Raw genomic sequence first — 25941 nt, forward strand, 5'->3', positions numbered from 1 at the left:
TAATCAAACAAACACCTTAGGTCCCACCTATTTCACAAGAACCTCCACCACAACAAGAATGGAATGAAAAACAAAGCAAAGAAACCTATAGAGTACTATAGATACGTTGGGTGCTAATACCTTCCCTTCGTATAACCAACCCTCTTACCCAAAGATCTCTCCCCCCACTTTTAGGTTATTGCAGCTTTTTTCCTTTTCCTCTTTTGGAAATAATAAAAAGTTTGGTCGGTACAAAAGAAAAATCATTTTTTATGAGCACTCGAGCCCAAAGAAGGCATCAGGTGTCTCATCCACGAAAAAGAGGAACAAAACGATTTTTCGCCCGCGACAGCTTCCTTCAGGGACCGCTTCAACTGTTCATTGGATTCGCGAAACTGATCGATATCTCAGATTAAGCTAGCTATAGTGGCCTCAACATCCTATTTCTTTTTTTTTTTCATTTCAGCCAGTTGCTTGGTAACCTCATCCGTCTGGCAGGCCAACTCTTTGAGGTCATCCTTCAACTTGGTCACCTCCTAGATCAATCGAGCCTCAACATTCTCAGACTCATCCCCGACCTCGAATAGAGCCCGGGTCATCACAGTACACCCGGTTCATCACAGTACACCGCATCAGATAAGAGCTTAGATTAGCATAAGTTGCTGAGCCCCAATGGACTTGGCCTTGTTAACATCTTTGGTAGAGTTCATATGGTCATAAAGAAACTTCATGCCACCAAATCTATTTGACCAGAACTTGAATTCACCGGAAGGCCGCGACTATCGGCTACTATCGTCGGTCTATTTCATTAGGGTAGAAATAGCCAGGTCGGGTTTGCTCATAGTGTCTCCCGATAATCTTTTTGCCTTCTTTTATAGGGATTTGCCGAGGTTAGTCAGACGGGGCCGGAGCGGCATCACAAGGCACCGAAATCATGGTAATTTCTTTTTCCGCCCCGCCCGTTTCCTCTTTTTCAGAGCCCAGGTTTTTATATCGGTCAGGTCGTACTTCAAGGCGGATTAACCAGCTCTCCTAGCTCTAGCTTCGACCATTAATTTTCTCTGTTCTATGATGTCAGCAGCTGATATTTTCTCTGTAACAAAAACAAAGTACGGTTAAGAAAGCTAAGGCGATACAAATACTTGTGTGATAGGGCTTATAAAGCCTTACCCATATATTTTAAGAGTTTATCTTGATCATAAACCATGGTCATTATGTCTTTAACCTTCAACATTTTGAAGGAGTCTAAGATGGCCAACACTTGGACTTATTCCACTTTCAACTTGTCGTAATCAAAATCGTAAACAGGTGATAGGATGCCCGTCCAATAGAACAAGAAGCGAAAACTACCATCCATCGCATACATGAGTCTAAGGAATCTGTCTCCGCTTTTGACGTGAATAAATATGTCCTTAAAGCCTTTATAGTTAGAGGTAAAAAGTCCGGAGGAAGCTTCTGCTGGGAGCCCCATTAATAGAGACCCAAGTACCTTTATCCGCACCCTTCAATTTGAAGAAAGAAAATAATAGGCCCAGGGTGGGGTTTATGCTCAATGTTTCACAAATAACATCAAATGCCTTGATGAATACCCAACCATTAGGATGAATATGAACTGGGGCTATATTTAATGTGGTAAGGAGATCGACATCAAAGTCGGAGAAAGGGATATGGATTTTGAAATCCTAGAGCACCCTGATATATAAGTAGAAGAATTCCTCATTTACACCTCGAGGACGATAAAGACATACTCTCTCACTGTCCTCGCTGGGTTCTAGTATTACATCCCTCTTCATTCCCAGTGGATAAAAGGTTCTTGATAGAGCGATGCTTACCAATATCGTTGTGGTTAACGGTGATACACTTGTAGCTTAAAACTTCCGAATTAACAAAAGACACGTCCATCTCTATTAGAACATCTACAGAACCTAAGGAGTTAGATTCCTAGTTTGAATTTCTAAGAGACGTGTAAATGTCACCATAAACCTCCCTAATTATTTGGTTAAATCCAGTTTATCCTAAATGACCCTCACAATATTTCATGCATTGTGCCCAGAGTTCCCTCTTTTCTAGGGCATTTCGGGGAACAGGCGCATTCCCTGAATCATCACACTCTTGTATAAGCACCATGATTGAAAAACAAAAATGATGAAAGTATAAGCGCCATACTAACTTGCATAGCGGTTACGATAGTCCAAAAGTCCCATGAACGTTACCATAATTAAATGAAGGTGTTATGCCTAAACGATTGCGGCGGCGAGAGTTACACTTGGTTATTTATGAGTGGAGAGGAAGGGTCATCTCTTAAATAAGGAAGGTCATAAGGATATCAGATAAAAAGGAGCCTCCCTTGGAGGGAAAAGACAAGCATACACTACATAAAACCACCATATACATCAACGATACACCTAAAAGTTGCAACCCTACATGATTCACTTTGGGAGGGTTATCCAAACGTGTTTTATCAGAACAGTAACATTAATATATAAATATATAATTATGAGAGATTGAAAAAGTGAAATCAAGAAAACAAAAAAAAAACTTGCGCCTCACTTTTTATAAAAATTCAAACTTGCGCCACACTCTATTCGTAAACTAGTGTGACATGTTAGAGGTCGTTCTATCTACAAGGGTGGATATACTCTGACCATTCTCTGGGACTCTAAGACAATTGAAGTTCCTATTAGTCGTGGTCGATTACTTCACCAAGTTTCCAAGATAACAACAAAAAGAGTTTGTTGTTTTTACTGGAGAAATATTGTTTGCATGTTCATATTACTTAGGACCATTGTCTCCGAAAATGGAACACAATTTGCAAGTACATCAATAACTGAAATCTACAAAAATCTAGGAATATAGACAAAATTCATATCGATCGTGCACCCCAAGACAACGTGATTTCATAGTCGACCAACAAAGTCATAATCACCATCATGAGGTATTATGGTCGAACCAGAGGAATCCCCACTCATCAACCAAAGAGAACCCATTTTAAATGGTTTACGGTTCAAATGCAATGATCTCAGTTGAAATCAACATGCCTACATGGCAATGAGAATACATTTTTGAAGAAGACAACTGAGCCTAACTTGAAAGCTCGACAAACTTTCCATAGGAGGTTAGAGAGATGGCTCAAATACATGAATTTGTGGAAAATTAAGGAGCAGTAAGGAGATACAACATGAAAGTAAGACCTCGAAGAATAAAAGAATACAGCCTCGTATTGAGAAGGTGGTGGATTCGGCCAAAAATCACAAGTTGAATCCCTACTAGGAAAGCCCATATCGGGTGCAATAAAAGTTATCTCAAGGTGCATACAAGTTGGAAAGTCTATAAGGAAAGGAAGTTATGAGAACTTGGAACATTGTAAACTTAAGACACTATTTTAGTTAAAAACGGGCCTCAAAAGGCCAAATAAATTTTACTCATAAAATGTTATGTATGAATAAACGATGTCTCATGGTAGCACTTTTTCCCCTGCAAGAGCATGGGTTTTTAATGAGACAACCCTGATGTTTTGAAAAATATCTTGTATTGTTGAGGTACTAAGCTCCTTGGAAAATCAAAGCTCTTAGAAAAGCGTGAATCCAAAACCTTCGGGCTCTTCGTGCTTAAATTTAAAGCTCTTAGAAGAGCGTCAAGCTGGAACCTTCGTGCTTTCTATGCTTAAAATCAAAGTGCTTAGAAGAGTGCATATCCAAAACCTTCAGGATCTCGGTGCTTAAATTAAAAGCTCTTAGAAGAGCGACAAGCCTAAACTTTCAGGTTCTCAGTGTTTAAATTTAAAGATCTTAGAAGAGCACCAAGTTGGAACCTTCGGGCTCTCCGTGCTTAAATTCAAACTCTAAGAAAAGCACCGAGTCACAACCTTCGGGCTCTCCGTGCTTAAATTCAAAACTCTTAGAAGAGTTCCAAGCCATAACTTTCGAGCTCTTTATGTTTAAACTCAAAGCTCTTAGAAGAGAGTCAAGGTGGAACTTTCGGGCTCTCTGTGGTTAAATTCAAAGCTCTTAGAAAAGCGCTAAGAAAGAACCCGCTAGGCTCTCATGGAAAAATCAAACATAACCATTTTCCCAAAATCACAACAAAGAAGACTAACACTAATGAAATTATATATAAAATGATATAACAAACAAATATCCAATCCAACTCAACTAATTAAATAGTGTCATTACAAAATCTCCACCTAGGGCTTAAAGTGTAACATCCCGATTTTTATTAATATTTTTATTAATTATATTAGTAATTATATTATTTGGTGTTTTTAATAATTATTTTCTTAATTTAGTCATTTCTGATGTTTATTGAAATTTTCACATTTTGGGATGATTTAGTCGGTATTAGTTCGGGATAGCGGATCAATATTTAATCGAAGATTTTAATATTTTTAGTATTAGAAATATTAATGAGTTAATATTTAGCGTTTTGGGAATTTTTCGAGTAATTAAGATTAGACCGAAAATATGAGACATTGAGTTATTAGAGGATTTTATCCGTATTTATTTTATTATATTATTTTATTTTACTTGGTGTGTTAAATAATTATTTAATTGTTATGAGATATAATAATTAATTGAATTAATTAATTTTGTGTATAATTGTGTTTATTGGGTTTAATGGGTTAATTAAGTTATTAGGGATATATAATTAATTGTGCCTAAGTAGTAGAAATAAAATATGAAATTGATTTGTGGGTTAAGCCCATTAAAAATAGAGATAGTAAGGAAAATAGGGTTTTAGAGGTTATAACTCATTTGGGGAAAAAGAAGAAAAAAGGAGGCTAGAGGAGAAAGAGGAGAAGAGAAGAGGATTTGGGGAGAAACTAGAAGATTGAAGGAGATTGATTCAAGGTAAGGGGGAGAATCCCTATTATTATGGGTTAGTATAATTGGGTCAATGGATAGAAACATGTTTAAGTTAAAATCCCTAATTTTTATAGTTTTGACATTGTTAGGTTTTGATGAGTAATCCTTGATATGTGATGAATCATTATGTTTGAAATTGATATATTGAAGCCTTATTTTAGTATGTAGTACACTTAAGAATGAAAGGAAGAATAAGAAAGTAGCAGTCCTGTAGCGACATTCTTCTTTTCTTTGAAACAGTAGCGACATTGTTTCTTTTCTCATGTAGATAAATTGCTACTATATATTACTTCACATGAGCTATGATATACACATTGGTTCATTATGATATATGCTTAAATAATGTAGCAGCAAGAAAAGTTTACTAATATAATATTTAGTGATTATGAAAAATCTTCACATGTTGTTTAAATAATTTTGATACTTTTAGAATCTTAAAAGATTTTATGCTACTTCATTTTCAATTCTATCATGAGTGTACTAGTATAAAATTATACTGTCTTGGTTTAACTGGAACAAGTACTGTAGCTTCACTTCTAAAATTATATATATAATAGAAATTGGAAATGAACCTTTATAATTGAAATACAATAGAAACAGTCCCGTTTGATCGAATAGCCGAATTAAGCGGTATAATTAATTGTCCGGAATTTAATGAAAATTTACATGATAGCTAAGTTTAATCAGTAGATTAACGTGGTGGTGTTATTTTGTTGAAAATTGTAATTTTTACAAATCGACCGAAATTGTGTTTTATTTAAATATTCTTTATAAATAAATTATAACAATTTAATAGAATTGTCAATAGAGTTGTTAGAGTTGTCAATAGAGTTGTTAGAGTTGTCAATAGAGTTGTTAGAGTTGAAAAATAAGTTGTCAGAGTTGTTTTGAGTTATTAAGAGTCATACTTTTAATTGTTTTGTGTAATTTTGACATGTTTAGAGTTGTCAGTGTATGATGTCAGTGTTGCCTTTTTGTTGAAACTTTAACAATTCATATCTTTTGAACTGTAACTCCGTTTGAGTCTCCGTTCGAAGCGTTAGAAAGCTAGCGCGATATTCTTTTCAATAAAAATGGTCATGAGCAATAGAATGCTAGAAATTGGAAATGGAGTAGAAATAGAAGTGAATTAAATTAATATAGTATGATTATTAATTGGTTGATTAAATTAATAGTTGAATTAATTTCAATGTGTTTAATTGATTGGAATATAATTTGGAATTAGATCAACTATTCGGTTTGTTGGTAAATTACGATATTTTGAGAATTTATCTGTAATTGGGTTTTTGGCTCGAATATTTATGTTGAGAATAATATATTGTCATGCCAATGATGTTATTTTGATAATGTGTATATTCATATATATGTGATAAATGTGAATTGACATGAGATAGTATACTAGTGTTAATTGGATTTTGTGAATCGTAATTGATTAATTGACCTTTTTATATGTGAATGATATGTATGTGTTGAGAATGTTATGTACAATATTGTGGATAATTCATAGAGTGAATTATTGGAATATGCTAAGTATTAAGATGGTAGAGATGATCTTAATTGCATATGTTTGATTAACATTGTACATACATTCATATCATGGTGTGCCTTGAAACAAAGGTGGTTTGCTTTGAAACAAATGCGAGGCTTCGATTCTAGAGTGAATCGGAAGCGGTAAACTATATGTTTACATTTTGGTGGGCTTTGGTCTTGTCCGGATCGGAAGCGTGGCTTGGATTCTAGATATTGAATCGGAAAGCGGTGAAACATTGGGTTCACATTGCGGTACCACATGCATAGCGTCACATATCTTGCATTGAGTCACATTAGAATTATGCGATAATTGATTATGTGAAGTTGATGTAGTTGTGATGTGTGTATGAGCTTGATAATTGAAATGAGTAATGTTTGAATGCATATTTGATTAAATGTGTGAATATGTGATCATTATGGTTGTGTGCGTAATTGAGAATATAATATTGGAATTGAAATATTATACTCTTTATACTTGTTGTATACTTGATAACATGTGAAATATCGATCGATTATTATTATCTACATGATTATACATAGTGTGATTAATTACTTGAAATGTTAATTTAACCATTGTATCTTATTATACTTCCTTCATAATGATTCGTATTCTCACCCTTCTGTTTTAATGTTGCCCTCGTTTGGCGACATGCAGGTTCTGGAGTTAGTAGTTCGCGTGTGATCTTAGTCGGAGTTTCTTCTGAGTTTTTGGAGATTAGGTAGTAAGTCGATGCTCTGGTCATGTAACACTGGGTAGACTAGTTATTTGAACTCATGTTTCTATTCGGTTATGCATTACGCTTGATTTGAGAACCTGTTATGTTATTACTTGTTGTTTGATAGGCTCTTAAGCCAAATATTCCGAATTATGTTTTAATTTATGTTGATATGATTATTGAGACTTGATCATGGTATGGGACATGGATCATTTTATGAAACACATGAGTATTAGTAGTTTTCGCTGTGAATGCATATTCTAGATAAAGTATGATTAATTGAGAAGTGTTATTTGAAATGACCAGGTGTATCATATATTGTAAGTAAATGCTGTCGGTTTTTAAAGGCTTTTTAGTTTTTGAAAAGTCGATGTGACGCCCTTTTGAATTATATGCATGCTTATTCTCTGATTATATGCTTATTTATTTTGGGGTATAAAAGGGGTGTTACATTAGTGGTATCAGAGCCTGGTTGACCAGTTGGTCAAGGTTATTAATGTCTTTTATCCTGCTGTATTTGATTCGTGTATCTGACACGATCGATACTGTTTTGCCTGGATGTTTGGTTGTTTAGGACGATGGATGCGGGAAGGAGTGTTGACATTAATGTTGAGGCAATGATGAGGTGGACTGGTGCGATTGGACAAGAGCTACAAGAGAATGTCGGTTAAGGAGGAGAGGATGTGTTCCGTGCTTTTGGAGACTTTCAAAGGTGAAACCCGCCGATCTTTGAAGGAGGGTATGGACCAGACAAAGCGCATGCATGGATGAGAGAAATTGAGAAGATCTTTCAAGTCGTGAGTTGCACTGATGTATAAAAGGTACAGTTTGGTACTCACACGCTTACAAAAGAAGCTGACGTTCGGTGGAGTAATACTGTGTGGAGATTTGAAATAGAAGGTATTGAAGTTGCTTGGACTCTTTTCCGTGATGCATTTTTGGGAAACTATTTTCCAGAAGATGTGCGTGGAAAGAAAGAAGTGAGGTTTCTACAGTTGAAACGAGGAGGAGAACAATTCCGTGAGAAATCGTATGATGACATGAGGGAACAATCTGGTCTTGGCAAGAAGCCAAGTGGGGGAGAAGCTTCTAATCCAATTAAGTGCTACAGGCGTGGCGAGACGGGTCACAAAACTGTTGATTGTGGAGTTGGTTCGAGTAGGATTTGCTACAGTTGTGGTAAGCAAGGACACAATTGTGCCATGTGCAATAAGTCAAAGAAGGATCAAGCGAAAGGAAAAGTGTTTGCGTTGTCTGGTGCTGAGACTACTTCTAAGGATAAGTTAATTTGAGGTGTGTGTTTATTATTGATAATGGTGCAACGCATTATTTCATTCTTTGGATTGTGTTATAAGATTGGACCTTGTTTTACCTGTCATGCATAGAAGTATAGTTATTGATACAACTGTTCTGGCCTTGTTTCTACTTTTTTTACGTGTTTGAATTATCCGTTGAGCATCTTTGGTAGATATTTTGAGAATTCATTTAGGTTGTTTTTCGTTAGACCAAGTTGATAAATTTTGGTATGAATTGTTTGAAGTTGAATCAAGTAATTGTAACTTTAAGGGGAGATTGTGGATCTCGGTGCTGTAAGTGACTTCGAGTGCAAGTTCTGAAGGAACACTATTATAGTTCAATAACGATGGTTTATGTTTCATTATGATTGTCGACTGTCTATTGACAAATTGAGGACCTGATCACCCTTAATCTATTGTTGATAGGAGGCGATATCGTATTGAACGAGATAGACTTGTCTTACTAACTTAGTAGCGTGTAAATCGACTAAGGAGAAGTTGAAGAGTAGATTTGAGGAATTGTTTGAGAAGAGGTTCATTGTCTGAGTGTATAGTCATAGAGTTACCACTGTTCGTCGAGTAAGAAGAAAGAAGGTTTTATGAGGTAATGTTTCTTGAGGATATTTGATTCAAAGAGCGACGATGATCATGTTTAACATTTAAGGATTGTGTTATCGGTGCTGAAAGAGAAGAAGGTTATGTAAAGCTTTCTGAATGTGAGTTTTGGTTGGAAGAAGTGAATTTTATTGGATATGGGATTTCAAGTTGAGGTGTGTTGATGCAGATATCGATAAGTGGTAGCTTATGCTTCAAGGTAAGTTAAAGTTCATAAGGGGAATTATTCGATGTATGTATTGGATTTGTTTGCCTTTGTGTTTGTTTTGGAATGTAAGAGGCATTGTTTGTGTGGATCAAGGGTTGATGTGTGGAGTGATCACAAGAGTTGAATATGAGGTAAACAAGACGAGTAGAATTTCGAAGGATTTTAATCTTTGGTTTGAATTACCATCCTGGAAAAGTGAAGGTTGTGGCTGATGCATTGAGTAGGAAATAATTTTATAAGTCATGTTGAGGATTCAAGAATTAGAAATCGTTGGAACGATTTAGAGGGTTGAGTTTGGTTGTGAAGCGGCGTCTTTGTGTGTTAAGTTGGTATGTTGAAGCCTACTTGGAATATTTTGACAAGATTTGAGAAGGTTAGAAATTGGATTTTTTTCAATTGGTTAACAAGATGATATTGATTAATCAAGGAAAAAGTAGTAACTTTTGGATTGTCGAGAATGGTGTTATGAGATGTTGTGATCGAGTTTGTATTCCTGATGGTTAGAATTCGGACAAAGAGAACTTTGGATGAAGGGTATCGTAATGGTTGAGTATACGTCATGATGCTACTAAAATGTATCAAGATTTGAGGAAAATGTTTAGTGGTAAAGTATGAAGAGGGATATAACGGAATTGTGTATTTGAGTTGGACTTGTCAGAAACCGTTTAGTTGGTGCAACCGTTATTCTATTCGAGTAGAAGTGAGATAGTATCTCTATGGATTTTGTTTCGGGTTGCTGAGAACATCGAGTAATTGTGGATAGGTTGACGGGATGCGCTTATTTTATTCCAGTGAGGATGGATTATCGGATGGAGAGACTTGCTAAGTTTGACATCGAGAGAACGGTGTGTTTGCATGGTATTTCATTCGAGTATTGGAGTGACATCCTTGGAAGCTTGTATGGTTGAAGATGTGGAACATTTTGTATTGGTATGAATCGGGAGATAGTAAGCGTGGTTTCGGTGTCGAAATGGTTGTGTCAATTGAATTTTCGAGGACGAAAATATTCTAAGTGGGGGAGAGTTGTAACATCCCGATTTTTATTAATATTTTTATTAATTATATTAGTAATTATATTATTTGGTGTTTTTAATAATTATTTTCTTAATTTAGTCATTTCTGATGTTTATTGAAATTTTCACATTTTGGGATGATTTAGTCGGTATTAGTTCGGGATAGCGGATCAATATTTAATCGAAGATTTTAATATTTTTAGTATTAGAAATATTAATGAGTTAATATTTAGCGTTTTGGGAATTTTTCGAGTAATTAAGATTAGACCGAAAATATGAGACATTGAGTTATTAGAGGATTTTATCCGTATTTATTTTATTATATTATTTTATTTTACTTGGTTTGTTAAATAATTATTTAATTGTTATGAGATATAATAATTAATTGAATTAATTAATTTTGTGTATAATTGTGTTTATTGGGTTTAATGGGTTAATTAAGTTATTAGGGATATATAATTAATTGTGCCTAAGTAGTAGAAATAAAATATGAAATTGATTTGTGGGTTAAGCCCATTAAAAATAGAGATAGTAAGGAAAATAGGGTTTTAGAGGTTATAACTCATTTGGGGAAAAAGAAGAAAAAAGGAGGCTAGAGGAGAAAGAGGAGAAGAGAAGAGGATTTGGGGAGAAACTAGAAGATTGAAGGAGATTGATTCAAGGTAAGGGGGAGAATCCCTATTATTATGGGTTAGTATAATTGGGTCAATGGATAGAAACATGTTTAAGTTAAAATCCCTAATTTTTATAGTTTTGACATTGTTAGGTTTTGATGAGTAATCCTTGATATGTGATGAATCATTATGTTTGAAATTGATATATTGAAGCCTTATTTTAGTATGTAGTACACTTAAGAATGAAAGGAAGAATAAGAAAGTAGCAGTCCTGTAGCGACATTCTTCTTTTCTTTGAAACAGTAGCGACATTGTTTCTTTTCTCATGTAGATAAATTGCTACTATATATTACTTCACATGAGCTATGATATACACATTGGTTCATTATGATATATGCTTAAATAATGTAGCAGCAAGAAAAGTTTACTAATATAATATTTAGTGATTATGAAAAATCTTCACATGTTGTTTAAATAATTTTGATACTTTTAGAATCTTAAAAGATTTTATGCTACTTCATTTTCAATTCTATCATGAGTGTACTAGTATAAAATTATACTGTCTTGGTTTAACTGGAACAAGTACTGTAGCTTCACTTCTAAAATTATATATATAATAGAAATTGGAAATGAACCTTTATAAATTGAAATACAATAGAAACAGTCCCGTTTGATCGAATAGCCGAATTAAGCGGTATAATTAATTGTCCGGAATTTAATGAAAATTTACATGATAGCTAAGTTTAATCAGTAGATTAACGTGGTGGTGTTATTTTGTTGAAAATTGTAATTTTTACAAATCGACCGAAATTGTGTTTTATTTAAATATTCTTTATAAATAAATTATAACAATTTAATAGAATTGTCAATAGAGTTGTTAGAGTTGTCAATAGAGTTGTTAGAGTTGTCAATAGAGTTGTTAGAGTTGAAAAATAAGTTGTCAGAGTTGTTTTGAGTTATTAAGAGTCATACTTTTAATTGTTTTGTGTAATTTTGACATGTTTAGAGTTGTCAGTGTATGATGTCAGTGTTGCCTTTTTGTTGAAACTTTAACAATTCATATCTTTTGAACTGTAACTCCGTTTGAGTCTCCGTTCGAAGCGTTAGAAAGCTAGCGCGATATTCTTTTCAATAAAAATGGTCATGAGCAATAGAATGCTAGAAATTGGAAATGGAGTAGAAATAGAAGTGAATTAAATTAATATAGTATGATTATTAATTGGTTGATTAAATTAATAGTTGAATTAATTTCAATGTGTTTAATTGATTGGAATATAATTTGGAATTAGATCAACTATTCGGTTTGTTGGTAAATTACGATATTTTGAGAATTTATCTGTAATTGGGTTTTTGGCTCGAATATTTATGTTGAGAATAATATATTGTCATGCCAATGATGTTATTTTGATAATGTGTATATTCATATATATGTGATAAATGTGAATTGACATGAGATAGTATACTAGTGTTAATTGGATTTTGTGAATCGTAATTGATTAATTGACCTTTTTATATGTGAATGATATGTATGTGTTGAGAATGTTATGTACAATATTGTGGATAATTCATAGAGTGAATTATTGGAATATGCTAAATATTAAGATGGTAGAGATGATCTTAATTGCATATGTTTGATTAACATTGTACATACATTCATATCATGGTGTGCCTTGAAACAAAGGTGGTTTGCTTTGAAACAAAAGCGAGGCTTCGATTCTAGAGTGAATCGGAAGCGGTAAACTATATGTTTACATTTTGGTGGGCTTTGGTCTTGTCCGGATCGGAAGCGTGGCTTGGATTCTAGATATTGAATCGGAAAGCGGTGAAACATTGGGTTCACATTGCGGTACCACATGCATAGCGTCACATATCTTGCATTGAGTCACATTAGAATTATGCGATAATTGATTATGTGAAGTTGATGTAGTTGTGATGTGTGTATGAGCTTGATAATTGAAATGAGTAATGTTTGAATGCATATTTGATTAAATGTGTGAATATGTGATCATTATGGTTGTGTGCGTAATTGAAAATATAATATTGGAATTGAAATATTATACTCTTTATACTTGTTGTATACTTGATAACATGTGAAATATCGATCGATTATTATTATCTACATGATTATACATAGTGTGATTAATTACTTGAAATGTTAATTTAACCATTGTATCTTATTATACTTCCTTCATAATGATTCGTATTCTCACCCTTCTGTTTTAATGTTGCCCTCGTTTGGCGACATGCAGGTTCTGGAGTTAGTAGTTCGCGTGTGATCTTAGTCGGAGTTTCTTCTGAGTTTTTGGAGATTAGGTAGTAAGTCGATGCTCTGGTCATGTAACACTGGGTAGACTAGTTATTTGAACTCATGTTTCTATTCGGTTATGCATTACGCTTGATTTGAGAACCTGTTATGTTATTACTTGTTGTTTGATAGGCTCTTAAGCCAAATATTCCGAATTATGTTTTAATTTATGTTGATATGATTATTGAGACTTGATCATGGTATGGGACATGGATCATTTTATGAAACACATGAGTATTAGTAGTTTTCGCTGTGAATGCATATTCTAGATAAAGTATGATTAATTGAGAAGTGTTATTTGAAATGACCAGGTGTATCATATATTGTAAGTAAATGCTGTCGGTTTTTAAAGGCTTTTTAGTTTTTGAAAAGTCGATGTGACGCCCTTTTGAATTATATGCATGCTTATTCTCTGATTATATGCTTATTTATTTTGGGGTATAAAAGGGGTGTTACATTAGTGGTATCAGAGCCTGGTTGACCAGTTGGTCAAGGTTATTAATGTCTTTTATCCTGCTGTATTTGATTCGTGTATCTGACACGATCGATACTGTTTTGCCTGGATGTTTGGTTGTTTAGGACGATGGATGCGGGAAGGAGTGTTGACATTAATGTTGAGGCAATGATGAGGTGGACTGGTGCGATTGGACAAGAGCTACAAGAGAATGTCGGTTAAGGAGGAGAGGATGTGTTCCGTGCTTTTGGAGAATTTCAAAGGTGAAAGCCGCCGATCTTTGAAGGAGGGTATGGACCAGACAAAGCGCATGCATGGATGAGAGAAATTGAGAAGATCTTTAAAGTCGTGAGTTGCACTGATGTACAAAAGGTACAGTTTGGTACTCACACGCTTACAAAAGAAGCTGACGTTCGGTGGAGTAATACTGTCTGGAGATTTGAAATAGAAGGTATTGAAGTTGCTTGGACTCTTTTCCGTGATGCATTTTTGGGAAACTATTTTCCAGAAGATGTGCGTGGAAAGAAAGAAGTGAGGTTTCTACAGTTGAAACGAGGAGGAGAACAATTCCGTGAGAAATCGTATGATGACATGAGGGAACAATCTGGTCTTGGCAAGAAGCCAAGTGGGGGAGAAGCTTCTAATCCAATTAAGTGCTACAGGCGTGGCGAGACGGGTCACAAAACTGTTGATTGTGGAGTTGGTTCGAGTAGGATTTGCTACAGTTGTGGTAAGCAAGGACACAATTGTGCCATGTGCAATAAGTCAAAGAAGGATCAAGCGAAAGGAAAAGTGTTTGTGTTGTCTGGTGCTGAGACTACTTCTAAGGATAAGTTAATTTGAGGTGTGTGTTTATTATTGATAATGGTGCAACGCATTATTTCATTCTTTGGATTGTGTTATAAGATTGGACCTTGTTTTACCTGTCATGCATAGAAGTATAGTTATTGATACAACTGTTCTGGCCTTGTTTCTACTTTTTTTACGTGTTTGAATTATCCGTTGAGCATCTTTGGTAGATATTTTGAGAATTCATTTAGGTTGTTTTTCGTTAGACCAAGTTGATAAATTTTGGTATGAATTGTTTGGAGTTAAATCAAGTAATTGTAACTTTAAGGGGAGATTGTGGATCTCGGTGCTGTAAGTGACTTCGAGTGCAAGTTCTGAAGGAACACTATTATAGTTCAATAACGATGGTTTATGTTTCATTATGATTGTCGACTGTCTATTGACAAATTGAGGACCTGATCACCCTTAATCTATTGTTGATAGGAGGCGATATCGTATTGAACGAGATAGACTTGTCTTACTAACTTAGTAGCGTGTAAATCGACTAAGGAGAAGTTGAAGAGTAGATTTGAGGAATTGTTTGAGAAGAGGTTCATTGTCTGAGTGTATAGTCATAGAGTTACCACTGTTCGTCGAGTAAGAAGAAAGAAGGTTTTATGAGGTAATGTTTCTTGAGGATATTTGATTCAAAGAGCGACGATGATCATGTTTAACATTTAAGGATTGTGTTATCGGTGCTGAAAGAGAAGAAGGTTATGTAAAGCTTTCTGAATGCGAGTTTTGGTTGGAAGAAGTGAATTTTCTTGGATATGGGATTTCAAGTTGAGGTGTGTTGATGCAGATATCGATAAGTGGTAGCTTATGCTTCAAGGTAAGTTAAAGTTCATAAGGGGAATTATTCGATGTATGTATTGGATTTGTTTGCCTTTGTGTTTGTTTTGGAATGTAAGAGGCATTGTTTGTGTGGATCAAGGTTTGATGTGTGGAGTGATCACAAGAGTTGAATATGAGGTAAACAAGACGAGTAGAATTTCGAAGGATTTTAATCTTTGGTTTGAATTACCATCCTGGAAAAGTGAAGGTTGTGGCTGATGCATTGAGTAGGAAATAATTTTATAAGTCATGTTGAGGATTCAAGAATTAGAAATCGTTGGAACGATTTAGAGGGTTGAGTTTGGTTGTGAAGCGGCGTCTTTGTGTGTTAAGTTGGTATGTTGAAGCCTACTTGGAATATTTTGACAAGATTTGAGAAGGTTAGAAATTGGATTTTTTCAATTGGTTAACAAGATGATATTGATTAATCAAGGAAAAAGTAGTAACTTTTGGATTGTCGAGAATGGTGTTATGAGATGTTGTGATCGAGTTTGTATTCCTGATGGTTAGAATTCGGACAAAGAGAACTTTGGATGAAGGGTATCGTAATGGTTGAGTATACGTCATGATGCTACTAAAATATATCAAGATTTGAGGAAAATGTTTAGTGGTAAAGTATGAAGAGGGATATAACGGAATTGTGTATTTGAGTTGGACTTGTCCGAAACCGTTTAGTTGGTGCAACCGTTATTCTATTCGAGTAGAAGTGAGATAGTATCTCTATGGATTTTGTTTCGGGTTGCTGAGAACATCGAGTAATTGTGGATAGGTTGACGGGATGCGCTTATTTTATTCCAGTGAGGATGGATTATCGGATGGAGAGACTTGCTAAGTTTGACATCGAGAGAACGGTGTGTTTGCATGGTATTTCATTCGAGTATTGGAGTGACATCCTTGGAAGCTTGTATGGTTGAAGATGTGGAACATTTTGTATTGGTATGAATCGGGAGATAGTAAGCGTGGTTTCGGTGTCGAAATGGTTGTGTCAATTGAATTTTCGAGGACGAAAATATTCTAAGTGGGGGAGAGTTGTAACATCCCGATTTTTATTAATATTTTTATTAATTATATTAGTAATTATATTATTTGGTGTTTTTAATAATTATTTTCTTAATTTAGTCATTTCTGATGTTTATTGAAATTTTCACATTTTGGGATGATTTAGTCGGTATTAGTTCGGGATAGTGGATCAATATTTAATCGAAGATTTTAATATTTTTAGTATTAGAAATATTAATGAGTTAATATTTAGCGTTTTGGGATTTTTTCGAGTAATTAAGATTAGACCGAAAATATGAGACATTGAGTTATTAGAGGATTTTATCCGTATTTATTTTATTATATTATTTTATTTTACTTGGTGTGTTAAATAATTATTTAATTGTTATGAGATATAATAATTAATTGAATTAATTAATTTTGTGTATAATTGTGTTTATTGGGTTTAATGGGTTAATTAAGTTATTAGGGATATATAATTAATTGTGCCTAAGTAGTAGAAATAAAATATGAAATTGATTTGTGGGTTAAGCCCATTAAAAATAGAGATAGTAAGGAAAATAGGGTTTTAGAGGTTATAACTCATTTGGGGAAAAAGAAGAAAAAAGGAGGCTAGAGGAGAAAGAGGAGAAGAGAAGAGGATTTGGGGAGAAACTAGAAGATTGAAGGAGATTGATTCAAGGTAAGGGGGAGAATCCCTATTATTATGGGTTAGTATAATTGGGTCAATGGATAGAAACATGTTTAAGTTAAAATCCCTAATTTTTATAGTTTTGACATTGTTAGGTTTTGATGAGTAATCCTTGATATGTGATGAATCATTATGTTTGAAATTGATATATTGAAGCCTTATTTTAGTATGTAGTACACTTAAGAATGAAAGGAAGAATAAGAAAGTAGCAGTCCTGTAGCGACATTCTTCTTTTCTTTGAAACAGTAGCGACATTGTTTCTTTTCTCATGTAGATAAATTGCTACTATATATTACTTCACATGAGCTATGATATACACATTGGTTCATTATGATATATGCTTAAATAATGTAGCAGCAAGAAAAGTTTACTAATATAATATTTAGTGATTATGAAAAATCTTCACATGTTGTTTAAATAATTTTGATACTTTTAGAATCTTAAAAGATTTTATGCTACTTCATTTTCAATTCTATCATGAGTGTACTAGTATAAAATTATACTGTCTTGGTTTAACTGGAACAAGTACTGTAGCTTCACTTCTAAAATTATATATATAATAGAAATTGGAAATGAACCTTTATAATTGAAATACAATAGAAACAGTCCCGTTTGATCGAATAGCCGAATTAAGCGGTATAATTAATTGTCCGGAATTTAATGAAAATTTACATGATAGCTAAGTTTAATCAGTAGATTAACGTGGTGGTGTTATTTTGTTGAAAATTGTAATTTTTACAAATCGACCGAAATTGTGTTTTATTTAAATATTCTTTATAAATAAATTATAACAATTTAATAGAATTGTCAATAGAGTTGTTAGAGTTGTCAATAGAGTTGTTAGAGTTGTCAATAGAGTTGTTAGAGTTGAAAAATAAGTTGTCAGAGTTGTTTTGAGTTATTAAGAGTCATACTTTTAATTGTTTTGTGTAATTTTGACATGTTTAGAGTTGTCAGTGTATGATGTCAGTGTTGCCTTTTTGTTGAAACTTTAACAATTCATATCTTTTGAACTGTAACTCCGTTTGAGTCTCCGTTCGAAGCGTTAGAAAGCTAGCGCGATATTCTTTTCAATAAAAATGGTCATGAGCAATAGAATGCTAGAAATTGGAAATGGAGTAGAAATAGAAGTGAATTAAATTAATATAGTATGATTATTAATTGGTTGATTAAATTAATAGTTGAATTAATTTCAATGTGTTTAATTGATTGGAATATAATTTGGAATTAGATCAACTATTCGGTTTGTTGGTAAATTACGATATTTTGAGAATTTATCTGTAATTGGGTTTTTGGCTCGAATATTTATGTTGAGAATAATATATTGTCATGCCAATGATGTTATTTTGATAATGTGTATATTCATATATATGTGATAAATGTGAATTGACATGAGATAGTATACTAGTGTTAATTGGATTTTGTGAATCGTAATTGATTAATTGACCTTTTTATATGTGAATGATATGTATGTGTTGAGAATGTTATGTACAATATTGTGGATAATTCATAGAGTGAATTATTGGAATATGCTAAATATTAAGATGGTAGAGATGATCTTAATTGCATATGTTTGATTAACATTGTACATACATTCATATCATGGTGTGCCTTGAAACAAAGGTGGTTTGCTTTGAAACAAAAGCGAGGCTTCGATTCTAGAGTGAATCGGAAGCGGTAAACTATATGTTTACATTTTGGTGGGCTTTGGTCTTGTCCGGATCGGAAGCGTGGCTTAGATTCTAGATATTGAATCGGAAAGCAGTGAAACATTGGGTTCACATTGCGGTACCACATGCATAGCGTCACATATCTTGCATTGAGTCACATTAGAATTATGCGATAATTGATTATGTGAAGTTGATGTAGTTGTGATGTGTGTATGAGCTTGATAATTGAAATGAGTAATGTTTGAATGCATATTTGATTAAATGTGTGAATATGTGATCATTATGGTTGTGTGCGTAATTGAGAATATAATATTGGAATTGAAATATTATACTCTTTATACTTGTTGTATACTTGATAACATGTGAAATATCGATCGATTATTATTATCTACATGATTATACATAGTGTGATTAATTACTTGAAATGTTAATTTAACCATTGTATCTTATTATACTTCCTTCATAATGATTCGTATTCTCACCCTTCGGTTTTAATGTTGCCCTCGTTTGGCGACATGCAGGTTCTGGAGTTAGTAGTTCGCGTGTGATCTTAGTCGGAGTTTCTTCTGAGTTTTTGGAGATTAGGTAGTAAGTCGATGCTCTGGTCATGTAACACTGGGTAGACTAGTTATTTGAACTCATGTTTCTATTCGGTTATGCATTACGCTTGATTTGAGAACCTGTTATGTTATTACTTGTTGTTTGATAGGCTCTTAAGCCAAATATTCCGAATTATGTTTTAATTTATGTTGATATGATTATTGAGACTTGATCACGGTATGGGACAAGGATCATTTTATGAAACACATGAGTATTAGTAGTTTTCGCTGTGAATGCATATTCTAGATAAAGTATGATTAATTGAGAAGTGTTATTTGAAATGACCAGGTGTATCATATATTGTAAGTAAATGCTGTCGGTTTTTAAAGGCTTTTTAGTTTTTGAAAAGTCGATGTGACGCCCTTTAGAATTATATGCATGCTTATTCTCTGATTATATGCTTATTTATTTTGGGGTATAAAAGGGGTGTTACATTAGTGGTATCAGAGCCTGGTTGACCAGTTGGTCAAGGTTATTAATGTCTTTTATCCTGCTGTATTTGATTCGTGTATCTGACACGATCGATACTGTTTTGCCTGGATGTTTGGTTGTTTAGGACGATGGATGCGGGAAGTAGTGTTGACATTAATGTTGAGGCAATGATGAGGTGGACTGGTGCGATTGGACAAGAGCTACAAGAGAATGTCGGTTAAGGAGGAGAGGATGTGTTCCGTGCTTTTGGAGACTTTCAAAGGTGAAACCCGCCGATCTTTGAAGGAGGGTATGGACCAGACAAAGCGCATGCATGGATGAGAGAAATTGAGAAGATCTTTCAAGTCGTGAGTTGCACTGATGTATAAAAGGTACAGTTTGGTACTCACACGCTTACAAAAGAAGCTGACGTTCGGTGGAGTAATACTGTGTGGAGATTTGAAATAGAAGGTATTGAAGTTGCTTGGACTCTTTTCCGTGATGCATTTTTGGGAAACTATTTTCCAGAAGATGTGCGTGGAAAGAAAGAAGTGAGGTTTCTACAGTTGAAACGAGGAGGAGAACAATTCCGTGAGAAATCGTATGATGACATGAGGGAACAATCTGGTCTTGGCAAGAAGCCAAGTGGGGGAGAAGCTTCTAATCCAATTAAGTGCTACAGGCGTGGCGAGACGGGTCACAAAACTGTTGATTGTGGAGTTGGTTCGAGTAGGATTTGCTACAGTTGTGGTAAGCAAGGACACAATTGTGCCATGTGCAATAAGTCAAAGAAGGATCAAGCGAAAGGAAAAGTGTTTGCGTTGTCTGGTGCTGAGACTACTTCTAAGGATAAGTTAATTTGAGGTGTGTGTTTATTATTGATAATGGTGCAACGCATTATTTCATTCTTTGGATTGTGTTATAAGATTGGACCTTGTTTTACCTGTCATGCATAGAAGTATAGTTATTGATACAACTGTTGTGGCCTTGTTTCTACTTTTTTACGTGTTTGAATTATCCGTTGAGCATCTTTGGTAGATATTTTGAGAATTCATTTAGGTTGTTTTTTGTTAGACCAAGTTGATAAATTTTGGTATGAATTGTTTGGAGTTGAATCAAGTAATTGTAACTTTAAGGGGAGATTGTGGATCTCGGTGCTGTAAGTGACTTCGAGTGCAAGTTCTGAAGGAACACTATTATAGTTCAATAACGATGGTTTATGTTTCATTATGATTGTCGACTGTCTATTGACAAATTGAGGACCTGATCACCCTTAATCTATTGTTGATAGGAGGCGATATCGTATTGAACGAGATAGACTTGTCTTACTAACTTAGTAGCGTGTAAATCGACTAAGGAGAAGTTGAAGAGTAGATTTGAGGAATTGTTTGAGAAGAGGTTCATTGTCTGAGTGTATAGTCATAGAGTTACCACTGTTCGTCGAGTAAGAAGAAAGAAGGTTTTATGAGGTAATGTTTCTTGAGGATATTTGATTCAAAGAGCGACGATGATCATGTTTAACATTTAAGGATTGTGTTATCGGTGCTGAAAGAGAAGAAGGTTATGTAAAGCTTTCTGAATGTGAGTTTTGGTTGGAAGAAGTGAATTTTATTGGATATGGGATTTCAAGTTGAGGTGTGTTGATGCAGATATCGATAAGTGGTAGCTTATGCTTCAAGGTAAGTTAAAGTTCATAAGGGGAATTATTCGATGTATGTATTGGATTTGTTTGCCTTTGTGTTTGTTTTGGAATGTAAGAGGCATTGTTTGTGTGGATCAAGGTTTGATGTGTGGAGTGATCACAAGAGTTGAATATGAGGTAAACAAGACGAGTAGAATTTCGAAGGATTTTAATCTTTGGTTTGAATTACCATCCTGGAAAAGTGAAGGTTGTGGCTGATGCATTGAGTAGGAAATAATTTTATAAGTCATGTTGAGGATTCAAGAATTAGAAATCGTTGGAACGATTTAGAGGGTTGAGTTTGGTTGTGAAGCGGCGTCTTTGTGTGTTAAGTTGGTATGTTGAAGCCTACTTGGAATATTTTGACAAGATTTGAGAAGGTTAGAAATTGGATTTTTTTCAATTGGTTAACAAGATGATATTGATTAATCAAGGAAAAAGTAGTAACTTTTGGATTGTCGAGAATGGTGTTATGAGATGTTGTGATCGAGTTTGTATTCCTGATGGTTAGAATTCGGACAAAGAGAACTTTGGATGAAGGGTATCGTAATGGTTGAGTATACGTCATGATGCTACTAAAATGTATCAAGATTTGAGGAAAATGTTTAGTGGTAAAGTATGAAGAGGGATATAACGGAATTGTGTATTTGAGTTGGACTTGTCAGAAACCGTTTAGTTGGTGCAACCGTTATTCTATTCGAGTAGAAGTGAGATAGTATCTCTATGGATTTTGTTTCGGGTTGCTGAGAATATCGAGTAATTGTGGATAGGTTGACGGGATGCGCTTATTTTATTCCAGTGAGGATGGATTATCGGATGGAGAGACTTGCTAAGTTTGACATCGAGAGAACGGTGTGTTTGCATGGTATTTCATTCGAGTATTGGAGTGACATCCTTGGAAGCTTGTATGGTTGAAGATGTGGAACATTTTGTATTGGTATGAATCGGGAGATAGTAAGCGTGGTTTCGGTGTCGAAATGGTTGTGTCAATTGAATTTTCGAGGACGAAAATATTCTAAGTGGGGGAGAGTTGTAACATCCCGATTTTTATTAATATTTTTATTAATTATATTAGTAATTATATTATTTGGTGTTTTTAATAATTATTTTCTTAATTTAGTCATTTCTGATGTTTATTGAAATTTTCACATTTTGGGATGATTTAGTCGGTATTAGTTCGGGATAGCGGATCAATATTTAATCGAAGATTTTAATATTTTTAGTATTAGAAATATTAATGAGTTAATATTTAGCGTTTTGGGAATTTTTCGAGTAATTAAGATTAGACCGAAAATATGAGACATTGAGTTATTAGAGGATTTTATCCGTATTTATTTTATTATATTATTTTATTTTACTTGGTGTGTTAAATAATTATTTAATTGTTATGAGATATAATAATTAATTGAATTAATTAATTTTGTGTATAATTGTGTTTATTGGGTTTAATGGGTTAATTAAGTTATTAGGGATATATAATTAATTGTGCCTAAGTAGTAGAAATAAAATATGAAATTGATTTGTGGGTTAAGCCCATTAAAAATAGAGATAGTAAGGAAAATAGGGTTTTAGAGGTTATAACTCATTTGGGGAAAAAGAAGAAAAAAGGAGGCTAGAGGAGAAAGAGGAGAAGAGAAGAGGATTTGGGGAGAAACTAGAAGATTGAAGGAGATTGATTCAAGGTAAGGGGGAGAATCCCTATTATTATGGGTTAGTATAATTGGGTCAATGGATAGAAACATGTTTAAGTTAAAATCCCTAATTTTTATAGTTTTGACATTGTTAGGTTTTGATGAGTAATCCTTGATATGTGATGAATCATTATGTTTGAAATTGATATATTGAAGCCTTATTTTAGTATGTAGTACACTTAAGAATGAAAGGAAGAATAAGAAAGTAGCAGTCCTGTAGCGACATTCTTCTTTTCTTTGAAACAGTAGCGACATTGTTTCTTTTCTCATGTAGATAAATTGCTACTATATATTACTTCACATGAGCTATGATATACACATTGGTTCATTATGATATATGCTTAAATAATGTAGCAGCAAGAAAAGTTTACTAATATAATATTTAGTGATTATGAAAAATCTTCACATGTTGTTTAAATAATTTTGATACTTTTAGAATCTTAAAAGATTTTATGCTACTTCATTTTCAATTCTATCATGAGTGTACTAGTATAAAATTATACTGTCTTGGTTTAACTGGAACAAGTATTGTAGCTTCACTTCTAAAATTATATATATAATAGAAATTGGAAATGAACCTTTATAAATTGAAATACAATAGAAACAGTCCCGTTTGATCGAATAGCCGAATTAAGCGGTATAATTAATTGTCCGGAATTTAATGAAAATTTACATGATAGCTAAGTTTAATCAGTAGATTAACGTGGTGGTGTTATTTTGTTGAAAATTGTAATTTTTACAAATCGACCGAAATTGTGTTTTATTTAAATATTCTTTATAAATAAATTATAACAATTTAATAGAATTGTCAATAGAGTTGTTAGAGTTGTCAATAGAGTTGTTAGAGTTGTCAATAGAGTTGTTAGAGTTGAAAAATAAGTTGTCAGAGTTGTTTTGAGTTATTAAGAGTCATACTTTTAATTGTTTTGTGTAATTTTGACATGTTTAGAGTTGTCAGTGTATGATGTCAGTGTTGCCTTTTTGTTGAAACTTTAACAATTCATATCTTTTGAACTGTAACTCCGTTTGAGTCTCCGTTCGAAGCGTTAGAAAGCTAGCGCGATATTCTTTTCAATAAAAATGGTCATGAGCAATAGAATGCTAGAAATTGGAAATGGAGTAGAAATAGAAGTGAATTAAATTAATATAGTATGATTATTAATTGGTTGATTAAATTAATAGTTGAATTAATTTCAATGTGTTTAATTGATTGGAATATAATTTGGAATTAGATCAACTATTCGGTTTGTTGGTAAATTACGATATTTTGAGAATTTATCTGTAATTGGGTTTTTGGCTCGAATATTTATGTTGAGAATAATATATTGTCATGCCAATGATGTTATTTTGATAATGTGTATATTCATATATATGTGATAAATGTGAATTGACATGAGATAGTATACTAGTGTTAATTGGATTTTGTGAATCGTAATTGATTAATTGACCTTTTTATATGTGAATGATATGTATGTGTTGAGAATGTTATGTACAATATTGTGGATAATTCATAGAGTGAATTATTGGAATATGCTAAATATTAAGATGGTAGAGATGATCTTAATTGCATATGTTTGATTAACATTGTACATACATTCATATCATGGTGTGCCTTGAAACAAAGGTGGTTTGCTTTGAAACAAAAGCGAGGCTTCGATTCTAGAGTGAATCGGAAGCGGTAAACTATATGTTTACATTTTGGTGGGCTTTGGTCTTGTCCGGATCGGAAGCGTGGCTTGGATTCTAGATATTGAATCGGAAAGCGGTGAAACATTGGGTTCACATTGCGGTACCACATGCATAGCGTCACATATCTTGCATTGAGTCACATTAGAATTATGCGATAATTGATTATGTGAAGTTGATGTAGTTGTGATGTGTGTATGAGCTTGATAATTGAAATGAGTAATGTTTGAATGCATATTTGATTAAATGTGTGAATATGTGATCATTATGGTTGTGTGCGTAATTGAAAATATAATATTGGAATTGAAATATTATACTCTTTATACTTGTTGTATACTTGATAACATGTGAAATATCGATCGATTATTATTATCTACATGATTATACATAGTGTGATTAATTACTTGAAATGTTAATTTAACCATTGTATCTTATTATACTTCCTTCATAATGATTCGTATTCTCACCCTTCTGTTTTAATGTTGCCCTCGTTTGGCGACATGCAGGTTCTGGAGTTAGTAGTTCGCGTGTGATCTTAGTCGGAGTTTCTTCTGAGTTTTTGGAGATTAGGTAGTAAGTCGATGCTCTGGTCATGTAACACTGGGTAGACTAGTTATTTGAACTCATGTTTCTATTCGGTTATGCATTACGCTTGATTTGAGAACCTGTTATGTTATTACTTGTTGTTTGATAGGCTCTTAAGCCAAATATTCCGAATTATGTTTTAATTTATGTTGATATGATTATTGAGACTTGATCATGGTATGGGACATGGATCATTTTATGAAACACATGAGTATTAGTAGTTTTCGCTGTGAATGCATATTCTAGATAAAGTATGATTAATTGAGAAGTGTTATTTGAAATGACCAGGTGTATCATATATTGTAAGTAAATGCTGTCGGTTTTTAAAGGCTTTTTAGTTTTTGAAAAGTCGATGTGACGCCCTTTAGAATTATATGCATGCTTATTCTCTGATTATATGCTTATTTATTTTGGGGTATAAAAGGGGTGTTACATAAAGGACCAAATACATAAATAAATAAAATAAAGTACAAGGGAAAGAGGATAAAGTCCTTAAGCATTAAGGGCAGCATCAACAAGTTACTGTCTTAAAGGGCCCTAGTCTCCCTCAACAACCTTGTTGGTGGCCGCCATCTCCATCAAGAAAGAATCCCTCCCATGCTTAATTTCTAGGTCTTGGGTGGCCTCGGGATAAGTTTCATCCACCAATCGCTCATCTAATACAACCTTGAAGA

General features: G+C 33.7%; 3 long non-coding RNA genes across 3 annotated transcripts; all 3 read left to right on the plus strand.

The window, feature by feature from the left end:
• Positions 1 to 4725: 4725 nt before the first annotated feature.
• On the plus strand, positions 4726 to 7309 carry LOC131618276 (uncharacterized). Its single transcript, XR_009288781.1, has 2 exons — positions 4726 to 4826; positions 7027 to 7309. It is a non-coding gene; the product is annotated as an uncharacterized LOC131618276 (long non-coding RNA).
• Positions 7310 to 10779: 3470 nt separating this feature from the next.
• On the plus strand, positions 10780 to 13364 carry LOC131618277 (uncharacterized). The gene is made up of 2 exons (XR_009288782.1): positions 10780 to 10880; positions 13082 to 13364. It is a non-coding gene; the product is annotated as an uncharacterized LOC131618277 (long non-coding RNA).
• A 9522-nt stretch (positions 13365 to 22886) lies between these two features.
• On the plus strand, positions 22887 to 25471 carry LOC131618278 (uncharacterized). Its single transcript, XR_009288783.1, has 2 exons — positions 22887 to 22987; positions 25189 to 25471. It is a non-coding gene; the product is annotated as an uncharacterized LOC131618278 (long non-coding RNA).
• Positions 25472 to 25941: the final 470 nt, after the last annotated feature.

This window comes from Vicia villosa, linkage group LG7 (genome assembly GCF_029867415.1).
Source record: "Vicia villosa cultivar HV-30 ecotype Madison, WI linkage group LG7, Vvil1.0, whole genome shotgun sequence".
NCBI classification, from domain to species: domain Eukaryota; kingdom Viridiplantae; phylum Streptophyta; class Magnoliopsida; order Fabales; family Fabaceae; genus Vicia; species Vicia villosa.